Source organism: Theobroma cacao, chromosome 2, assembly GCF_053813885.1.
Source record: "Theobroma cacao isolate CCN51 chromosome 2, ASM5381388v1, whole genome shotgun sequence".
Classification (NCBI taxonomy): Eukaryota; Viridiplantae; Streptophyta; class Magnoliopsida; order Malvales; family Malvaceae; genus Theobroma; species Theobroma cacao.
In genome coordinates, this window is record NC_142640.1 from 41,573,780 (window position 1) to 41,583,091 (window position 9,312).

Sequence of the window (9,312 nt, forward strand, 5' to 3'; positions counted from 1 at the left end):
ACAAGTCATCCTGCTAAAATAACAATAGCAACATGTAACACATGTAAACTTCCAAATTTCAACAAAACAAATGCTTACATATTTGCATGTACAACCATATACCCATCATCAACATGCACACCATCCCATCATCATCATCATGCACATCATCCCATCATCATCATCTCATATGCAACGGCTTATGCTATTGTCACTAGGGGGTGGGAGATCACGAAGCATCCCCCCCTTCACTCGGCAAGAGGTGCACTTCACTCCGGATCACGAAGCAACGGAGCAGTCCCTTCCCTCCTCTTCCAAGCTCCTGGGAGGAGGGGTGGAAGATCACGGAGCATCCCCCCCTTCGCTACGGAGGCAACAACGGCTTATGTGCACTCCCACTCACACATAGCCGAGTCAGCAACGACTTATGTGCACTCCTACTCGCACATAACCGAGTCAGCAACGGCTTATGTGCACTCCCACTCACACATAGCCGAGTCAGCAACGACTTATGTGCACTCCTACTCGCACATAACCGAGTCAGCAACGGCTTATGTGCACTCCTACTCGCACATAGCCGGGTTCAAATCAACATGTAAAGAAGCATCCAATGCATATCATGCATTTTATCATATTGTGGTAACACATAAACCATCGTATAACACATTTTCACAATATAAAATCATTTTACTAAAAGCTTATTCCCAATGTACATTTTCTAAGACAAGTTGGATAGAATCTTTCATATTCCCCAAAACAAGTTTGAAATGCAAGTCCATTCACTGGTATTAGGAGTAGAAATACTCTTATTTTCAATCCGCGGGTACAGTCCTTTACCTGTATGCAATGGCTCACCACCTAGCCATAATCCATGACACATATTCCAATTAAATTGTGTCTAACAGTCATAAGCTATTTCAGGCTCGATATATATATGATATGAAATGAAAAATGCACGGGTAGCCATCTAGACCCGGTAGTGGCCTAAGTCAATTTTTCATCCGATAAATTGGCCAATGCGTCCAATTTCACTCCAAATTAATCCATTTCTCCTATAATACCTTAATTTACCACATACCATTTAAATAAAGCCAAATTCAGCATTAGAACCCTCACAGTTCCTTATAGAAAAATTCGGTCATTTGGTGCATTAGCATCGAAAATTTTTTTACATAACCGTTTCACCTTAATTCATCATTTTCCAAGCCATTTTCCTTGAAATAAAAACATTCCCCCATTGATATTCAGCCCTCATGGTTCGACCAACAAGGAACACTAGAGAAATTGAATATTTCTTTTGTGTTTTTGTTCATAACCATGCTTAACTATCCCTAAACACTAACATAGTCTAAAATCAAATTATTCCAACAACAATTACTCTTCCATACCCATTTTTCAGAATTGAATTCATCATGATAACTCAATATTCAACCATGAAAATCAAGAGCAAAAGCATGGGTAAGTTACGTATCAAGGAGAATTAAAGAAATTTTAACTTACCTAGCTTGTTTCCTTGAATTGCAACACTTTCTCTTTGATTTTTCCGACCTAGGGCTTGTTCTTCCTTGGTTTCTCTTCTCTTCTGGTTTGGCTGATCACTATGGGAGAAATGGGCTAGTTTTTATGCCTTTTATAAAGAAAATAATGAATGGATGAGATTTTGACACATGTCACCATTCCATTGGTCCATGTGTCATACTTAGTCATTAAGCAATCTCTCTCCACCACACATTTCTCATGTTTATCCATTTACAGGATGAATAAAATCCCTTGGCCTTGACAAGTGCTGGGGCGAAAAATTTACCGATTTGCCCCCGAGGCGAATAAATTACGATTTTGCCTTTATACTCCGAAATGTATCGAAATCAAATTATTTCTACTTTTCAACCTCAAATAACACTAACATTGATCAATATTAACCAAATGGAGCAAAAAAACTTGTTTTATAAAAATTTTCGTTTAGTCCTCTAGTGGCAAAATTATCATTTTGCCCTTGTGCTAAAAAAATACTAGGAAATCATAATTTTTTTCACTGCTAAACATCATTTTATACTCCAATAATCATAATTATATTTCATATAATTACTCTTGGTCAAATGTGATCAAATCTTGGCTAAAAATCTCCATTTTATCATCAAATGGTAAAATGACCGTTTTATCCCTAATCGGTCAATTTTCCTGATAGACTCCAAACTGGCTTGAACTCCGAATCACTATTCTAAGCCATTTTGTGGATTTCAAAATTTTCAATTTCCTCTTAGAATTTCTATTTGAATTAGTTCAAGACTCGATTTAACTTAGTTGTACCACTCGGTACAATATCGTCTTTTAATCGAGCTTGATAGGGTCTCACAGGGTTTTTTAAGGCAGTATGTGGATTGTGGGGAGATTTTGTTAGGGTGGATGAGGTAATGAAAAAAAAGGAAAGGTTGGATATGGCTCGATTCTTGGTGGAGACGGACTGCAACATGAAAATTCTTGAAAGAATTACATTGAGAATTAATGGGCGTTGTGTAAACCTTCGGGTACAAGTTGAGTCAGTCAAACAAGAACGAGAAAAACGTATGGTGGTGAACTGAGGTGGGACGGGGGATGGTAGAGAGTTTGGTAACCCACAATGGAGGGCAAAGGCATATTTTCCTTAAGTATTTTTGAATCAACAAGGGTCTGCAATGGGAAGTGACACCAATAAATCAAGGGAGGACATGTGTAGTGAAGCAAAAATGCAAGGAGATGAAAAGAGCCAAGTTGAGAGGCTAAAGGAGAAATTGGTCCTGAAGTCTGTCAATGGTATGGCGGTTAGTGAAGGATCTAGAATGGACCTACAAAACCTAGCTAATAGCAAACAAAGGGCCAAGAGTCTTTCAGCCAGTAGTAAGGGATCCAAAAACACTAGGCCAGGTTATTGGTCAAAACCAAATTATGTGGGCTATAGAAGAAGAGTGGAGGGACTAGAGGACTTGACTCTATTCAGAATTGACAAAGCCCAAAGTACGAGAGCAGATTGGGCCAAACAAGACTTATCTGTGAAAAAACTGACTGAGGGACCAACTAATCCGAAAAGAAGTCTAGCAGGTCAAATAAGGTGGAACATTAGGAAAAATATTAGAGAAAAGCTTGAGGCTTCTAGTGAAAATGATTGGGTGATGCTGTCAAATGATGTTATGGGTTAAGATGATTTAGAGGCCAAAATGGAAGTAATGGAAAGTGTTATCTTAGGGGAACGTCTTGGCATGGTTTTTGAGAATGACAAGCAGCTTGTGTTTTATGAGTTCGAGAAAATTGTGGAGATAGAGTTAGAAACATGACAGGTCCGCCTGTCCTGAGGTAAGTCTTTCTTTTATTTGGGTTTCTTTTGTTGTTATGAATTGCATTTCTTGGAATGTTAGGGGTCTAAGTAGACTAGAAAAAAGGAGAGCTATTAGAAAACTTGTTGTTCAGCATAAACCGAAGATTTTGTTATTACAAGAAACGAAGATGAATGAGGCAAAGGCAAAGTGAATTGAACGAGTATGGGGAAACAAATCGGGAAAGTGGTTGATAGTGGATGCGGTGGATTCAGTAGTGGGATTATTATGCTGTTGGGATGAGAACTTCTTCGTGATGGATGAATATGTTGTTAATAGAAGATATATCTTGATGATCGGCAAAATCAAAATGAATGGTAACGGTTGGGGATGGGGCAATATTTATGCCCCAAATTGTGATAACGATAGACAGTTGCTTTAGGAAGAGTTACTCGATTTGACGAAAAGGTATGAGGTTTCTTAAGTTCTAGGGGAGATTTCAATATTGTGAAATGCAGGGAAGAAAATATTGGAGTGACAGTGAATGATAAGGCCATGAGCCAATTTATGGAGTTTATTGAGGAAGTAGGGCTTGTGGATTTGCCAATGGCTTGAGGGAGCTTCACTTGGAGTAACAATAGGGCTAGTCTAGCTTTTAGCAAGCTGGATAGGTTTCTTATTGGAACAGATCTGTTAGAATTATGTCCAGATGTTCACCAGTTATGCCTGCCTAAGTCGATCTTCAATCATAATTTGGTTAAGCTGTATAAGGAGGAGGTAAATTGGGGACCCAAACCATTTCATTTTTTTGACCACTAGTTTGAAGATGCAAGTTTCCAAGAGATGTTTGCTAAACCATGGTAGGAGATAGGAAGTCTAGGTCGTAAAAGAATTGGGGTTTGGCACCGGTTAAGAGGGGTAAAGTCTAATATTAAAGCCTGGCAAAAGGCAAACTATGGAAACCTTGATGGAAAAATTCATAATTTACAGATATTAATTCATGACTTAGAATTAGAGCAACAAGCTGACTTGTCAAATGAAGAGGTGAGAAAGGAGATATGTAAACTAATGGGTGAATTATGGAAAGCTTTTAGAATGGAAGAAAGAGCTTCGTAGCAAAAGTCAAGGGTGCGCTAGTTTTTTGAAGGAGATCACAATACAAAGTTCTTCCATGGAGTGGCATCTATGAAGTGCCGAACAAATTTTAGCCAAAGTATAAATTTTAAGGGACAGACTCTTGCGAAACTTGAAGAGTTACGCTTTGGAATTGCCAAACATTTTGCTGAAATTTATGGGAAGAAACCCACGATTTGCTTAAAAGAATTGAATTGTGGTTTTAAAAAATTAAAAGAGGCATCTATTGCTTTTTTGGAAAGACCTTTTATGGAACAGGAGATTTGGGAAACTATTCAAAGTTGTGAAGGTAGTAAGGCTTCGGGGCCGGATGGCTTCAATATGAATTTTTTCAAAAATCAATGGAAAGTGGTGAAAGATGATGTCATGTGTCTGGTGGAGGATTTTTACAGATCTGAATGTATGGAAGGGTGTGCCAATACTTCCTTCATCACCTTGGTTTCAAAGCGTGCTAATCCGTCAAATATAGGTGAGTACAGACCCATTAGTCTTATGGGAAGCCCGTATAAAATCAATGCTCAAGCTCTTGCTAATAGATTAAAGATGGTGCTTGAGGAAATCGTAGGGGAAAATCAGTTTTCTTTCATAAAAGGGAGACAACTCTTGGACTGTAGCCTTATTACTAATGAAGTTATTGATGTCCTAAAGAAAAATAGAGAATGTGGCCTTGTTTTTAAAGTGGATTTCGAAAAAGCTTACGACACGATGGAATGGAGTTTCTTAAGCTGATAATGAGAAGTATGGGGTTCAGAAATAAATAGAGAGCCTTGATTAAAACATGTCTTTCTACTACTTCTATCTCTATCCTTGTCAACAAGTCACCTACTAAGCAAATTAGCATGAAAAGAGGCCTTCGACAAAGCCATCCCTTGTCACCTTTTTTGTTTAATCTAGTGGCTAAGGCTCTTAACTTGATGCTGCACAATGCTAAAAACAAAGGTTTTCTTGAGGGGGTCAACATTAGAGGAAACGGTCTCTTAATCACACATCTTCAATACGCGGACGATATAGTGCTTTTTCTGTAAACGTTCCCTCAACTCTTTGATTAACATCAAGAGAATTTTTAGAAACTTTTATGTTGTCTCGGGCCTTAAGATAAACTTCCAGAAAAGTCTGTTGATGGGCATTGGGGTCGAACAGAATGTTATTGCAGGATGGGCTGATTTTATCATGTGCCAAATGGGTAAACTTCCATGCTCTTATTTGGGATTACCTCTTGGAGGTGCTATGAATTCTATTAAAATGTGGCAACTAGTGGTTGAAAAGTTTGAGCAGAGATTATCGGCATGGAAAGCTAAGTCTCTCTCGATGGGTGGAAGAGTTACGATTTTTAAGACTGTGCTTGGAAGCCTCCCGATCTTTTTTATGTCTCTCTTCCAAATTCTAGTCATTGTTAAGGAAAAGTTAGATAAAATCCAACGAAGATTCCTATGGAGTGGCACAGAAGACAAAAAGAAGATTCATTGGGTTAATTGGGATTCCATTGGTTTATTTAAAGATATGAGAGGCCTACGAGTTGTTGATTTGTGTTAAAAAATCGCGCTTTGCTTAACAAATGGATATGGTGGTTTGGAAACAAGTCAGATAGCTTATGGAGGAGAGTCATTGTAGAGAAAACTTGAAGGGAAAATGATGGCCTTTTACCTAAGGCAAGAAATCAAAAGGATGGTTTCGGGGTTTGGAAGAATATTATGAAACCCTTGGTGATAAGGGATGTGGCAGCCCAAATGATGGAGCAGGGTATGGGTTTCCTTATTGGCAATGGCAGAAAAATTGATTTCTGGAATGAACAATGGATCGATGGCATCAAATTGAAGGATGAATTTCCTAGAGTCTATGCTCTTGCAATTAAAAAGAACGGCATTGTCGATAATTTTGGTGAGTGTATTAAAGGGCAATGACACTGGCGTGTGGGCTTGAGAAGAAACACCTTTGGGTGGGAAGTGGATCAGTGGTTTGCATTTATGTCATTGTTAAAGAGTCAAGTGTTGGGAAAAGGGTTTTGGTGATAAATTAATACGGAATTCAACCCAAGTAGGGAAGTACTCTATTAAGTCATATTGTCGTCACATGATGGAAATGAGCCATGAGAAAGATAGCCTGTGGAGTGACTTGTGGAAAGGTTTAGCTCCACTTAAAGTTGAAGTCTTCGGGAGGATGTTGATAAGAGGAAGAGTTGTTGTGAAAGAAAACTTGTTGAGCAGGGGAATTCTCAACAGTGCGATAGCTTGCTGCGTTATTTGTAAAAGGGAGTTGGAATCTATTAGCCACCTTTTTTTCACGTGTACAGAGACTTGGATGGTCTGGGGTTGGTGGGCTGAAAATTAAGGATTGAAATGGGTGAATCACAAGGATCTCATAGTTGTCTTTCAGAGCTGGAATGGGGTTGCAAAGAGTGTAGAGAATGAGGATATATGGAGGAAGGCTTTTTTTTTCCATTGTTTGGTCTATTTGGCTAGCTAGGAATGACATCCTTTGCAATGGTAAACTCTGGGACTGCGAAAAACCATATGACATGGTTAAACTCCGAGTTGCTTGGTGGGCTAATGCGAAGTGGCCAAACATGAATGTTTCAATCTTTGAACTGTCTAGGAAGCCTAATATAGGACTCAAACCCAAGAAAATTAAAATAGCTAAACCGGATGGGATTTGGTAGCCTCCTCTGAAGGGAATGGTGAAATTTAATGTTGATGGTGTGTCAAGAGGGAATTTGGGCCAAGGAGGTATAAGGGGTATCCTAAGGGATGAGGAAGGTAAAGCTTTAATCCAGTTTTCCTTTTCGATTGGAATTACTGATGCGAATACAACTGAGATCTTGGCAATTAAAAAAGCTCTCCAAATAGTGGCGGCATCTAGGTGGGCCAATGCCGATTGTGTTATCATGGAAAGTGACTCAAAAAATGCAGTTAAATGGGCAAAGGAGCCAACAATAGCCCCCTAGAAGCATAAAACCACCATGATGTTTTTGGAATTTTTCAAAACTCAACTAAAAGGCTACAACTTTCTGAAAATTCCAAGAGCTGTTAATGGGACTGTTGACTACTTGGCAAAGGTGGGTGTTGAGAGAAACAATGAGTTCTTATGGGTTCTGGCTGATAATGGTGAGGATTGCACGATCCCTCATGAGATGTTGGAGCATTAAAGTACTTCTCTAGTTGAGCAGGCTCTCTCATTATGGAATACGAAACTGGTTTGTTCTGCAAGGGTCACAATATCTTCTTTTTCTTAATACAGGGGATTTTGTACTTTTTATTTTTGTGAATGAATTGTCATGTTGTACAGGGGTGATTTGTGTCTTTTTAGTTTGGCTTGATCCTCTTTGATTTATGAGTCTTACCAAACCCCTAATGCTTGTAGGGTGGTTGGTTTATTTTTCAAGTTGTACAGGGGTGGTTTATGATTTTCTTGTTCGGCTAGATCATCTCTCAGGTTTTGAGATTTACCAAATCTCTTGTTTTGTTAGGTGGCTTTATATTTTGTTTTTTCTGGGTTCTTTAAGTGATCTAGCTACTGCAGATGGTGTTTTTGTATTCTGCAGTTTCCTTTGTTTGGTGGTCGAAGGCCATACCGTCCTCCTCTGGGATGTACCTTTTGCACAGCTAATGAAATGTTTTCATCTCTGACTTTAAAAAAAAAAAGCATTATATTAGTGTCGTGGTTTATTTGATAATACTGTAAATCTATACATCATGGTTTATATAATACTTTTTTTAGGGTAATCTCTCATTTAAAGGAAGCTTTTATTGCAAAAAAAAGTTAATTTTTATCATCATGGAAATATTGTAATATATAATTAAAAGTTAAAAATTTCAACTTGAATATTTTTAATGCAAAATCTATTTTGTATTGGGGTATAGTACTTATGGAATACGGTGAAATGGTTTACAAGACTTTTGTAGGTACTAAAAAGACAAAGCCAATGTATTTGTTAATGAAGACTTAGTTAATCCATTCTGCATTATGCTTTTTCTTTGCGTGTAGGAAAATGTAATGGTCAAGGATCTATTTTTTTAACGTTATCAAGTATGAAATATTTGGATGTTGTGGTGTAATAGTTGCGACATAACATAGGTGGCATCCAGAGGTAATGTGAGTATTAATTGCTTGGAATAACACAAGCATTAAGGCAGAATATTGTAGCATGTGGAAAATAGCTTTCTTTGCTATTGTATAGTCAATATGACTGCATGTTAATGACATGTTTTTAACAAAAAAGTGTGAGATAGTGAACAAGTGTTTGATATGGTCTAGGTACACGTGGAGTGGTGGTTTAAAACAAAATGATAGGATCATAGCAATTCGTTTTTGGATTTTGGAAACTAGTCAACTTCAGCAAACAGCCAAGAAAAGTTTGAGAATGGATAACACTTCCCCTTGACACTTTAAAGTTCAATGTTGACGGAGTTTCAAAAGGAAAACTGGGTGAAGCAGGCATTGGTGGAGCACTTAGAAATGATGATTAACTCATGGCTGTTAGGATTATGGAATCTAACTTAGCTGAACTCACGGCTGTTAAGGAGGCTTTTTCTGGGTTTGTAGGTTCTAGGTGGAATGTTACACATCGTCTAATGATTGAGGGCGACTTAATGAATGTTGTGAGCTAGGTAAAGAATCCACAAACAACTTGTAGACACCCTAAACCATCCCCTCACCATCCCTTCACCATCCTTTCCCATCAAGTCCCCAACCACCACGCACCAGGGGTTCTGGCCACTAACTCCCTGGTGCCAGAACCCCCCCCTCGCCGGGTTGTCCAAATTTTTGGACAACCCGGCTCTTTAAAAAGACACAGACCAGAGGAGACGAAAAGACCAAAAAAAATCACCAGCAGTTAGCCACAGAAAAAGAACAAAAAAACAAAAAAAGCAAGCAAAAAAAAAAGAGAAGAAGAAGAGAGAGAGAGGTGAGAGGT